At 38.2% G+C, this 1996-nt stretch overlaps 1 pseudogene across 1 annotated transcript; it reads right to left on the bottom strand.

Moving 5' to 3' along the window:
• Nucleotides 1-6: 6 nt before the first annotated feature.
• LOC119467188 lies at nt 7-1811 on the bottom strand (annotated as a pseudogene). Its single transcript, XR_005195717.1, has one exon. The product of XR_005195717.1 is annotated as an M-phase phosphoprotein 6-like (transcript).
• Between the last annotated feature and the right edge of the window lie 185 nt (nt 1812-1996).

The following is a 1996-nucleotide window of genomic DNA, read 5'->3' as shown; positions in this document are numbered from 1 at the left end:
AAAAAAAAAAAAAAAAAAAAAAAAAAAAGAAAAGAAAAATGGAATTTTAATGTCTTCAGAGTTGTGCAACCATCGCTACAATCAATTATTTTACAACTTATCACCTCAGAAATAAACTATTTCCATTAGCAATTACTCCCCATTTCCTCTCAGTTCTCCTGTCCACCCAGGTACTAGTTTGTACATTTATCTATTCTGGACGTTTCACATAAATGGAATCATATAGTATGTAGCCTTATCCAGGGTCATTTTGTTGTAACATATATCAATACTTTATTGTCATATACTATTTAATTGTATGAACATAGCACATTTTATCCATTCATCTGTTGATGGGCATTTGGGCTGTTTCTACCCTTTGCCTACTATGCATAATACTGTGAACATTTTTTTTTTTTTTTAAGGCTGGAGAGGCATGTTTAGTCTTGATAAACTTACATAATAAACTCTTAGGACATTTGATTCCAAAGTGTATGTATGAATTGGCTTGACATAAATATAAACATAAGGGCAGTTTAAACATTGGCATTAATTTACATGAGTCAGTTCAAGGTCAGTGACTGGAGAACTGAATTAAGAGAAACCTGAGGTCAAAAAAACTCTTCGGGAAGCAGCCCTGTAACAATGTACCTTTGAAGATGGGGGCTGGGGGGCGGGGCTACAAATCCACTATGAATGAATACCATTAAGCAAAGGATGTACAGCATCCATCAACATCTGTTTCAAAAACAGCCTGTTTCTAAAATGATACATCTCTTTACAAAGTAAACATTACAGTGTTAGTAACTATAGAGACACCATTGGGATGAGCTCTAGATCCGCTGCTGACTTCCATGAAGCAGCTGACTTCCGTGGAGCACCCGTGGGCCGTGGCTTAAGTCATCCATCTTAATCCTGTGGCTTTAAGAACATCTTCTTTGCTTTAATCGGTTGTACGTCTCCATTTTCATCTTCTTCATAATTGGCATGGTCTCTCTTTCTGGCAAACTTTTTCCCAATTGTCCCCACCAAAGTCTCATATTTTCTAGCCTTCTCTTCATCTGACACATGGAGCTCCACTGTTTCATCTTCAACTTCTACTGCTTTGTGCTTAGCATTCATCTGAAGCATTAATTTTCTTTCTCTGCTCTGGCAAATCCAAGTACTGGTGCTCTTAACTAATAATTTGCTTTTCTTCTTCTAGTTGTTTCTTGGTTTTTGAGTCGATCTCCTTTGCATAAACTTCATCCGCAGCGATTCTTGGACAATTTTGTCTTGCGCTCGGCCACGATGGGGGCCCCTGCCCCTGCTGTGAACATTTGTACAAAAGTTTTTGTGTGGACACAGGTTTTCATTTCTCTTGGGAGTAGAATACCTAGGAATAGATTTGCTGGGTTGTGTGGTAACTATGTTCAACCTTTTGGGGTACTCTAAAATTTCTTCAATGTGGCTGCACCATCTTTACATTCCTACCAGCAGTGTGTAAAGGCTTCCAGTTTCTCCACATTCTTGCCAACACTTGTTATCATCAGACTTTTTGATTATAGTTTTCCTAGTGTTGATAAAATGGTGTCTCTTGTAGGTTTGATTTTCATTTCCCTGATGGTTAATAATGTTGAGCATTTTTTCTGTGCCTAGTGATCACTTATAATCTTTGGAGAAATGTCTATTTAGATCCTTTACCCATTTTTAAGTTGGATTCTTTGTCATATTATGATTGGATTGTGAGAGTACTTTTATATGCTCTAGATAGAAGTCCGTTACCAGATACATGGTTTGCAAAATGTCCATAGTCCTTTGCTATGTGTTGGGTTGTTGCTGTGAAGTAAGGGTTCATTGTGTTCTTAATAGAAAGATGGCATGGCTGGATTGAACTGTCCCTCTACTACCTGGTTTCATTTTTTTTTTTTTTTTTTTTGAGACGGAGTTTTGCTCTTGTTACCCAGGCTGGAGTGCAATGGCACAATCTCGGCTCACCGCAACCTCCACCTCCTGGGTTCAGGCAATTCTCCTGCCT

This window comes from Cebus imitator, unplaced genomic scaffold, assembly GCF_001604975.1.
Source record: "Cebus imitator isolate Cc_AM_T3 unplaced genomic scaffold, Cebus_imitator-1.0 Scaffold265, whole genome shotgun sequence".
NCBI classification, from domain to species: Eukaryota; Metazoa; Chordata; class Mammalia; order Primates; family Cebidae; genus Cebus; species Cebus imitator.
Note: the sequence above shows the minus strand (reverse complement) of the source record. Positions and strands in the feature narration are given on the sequence as shown.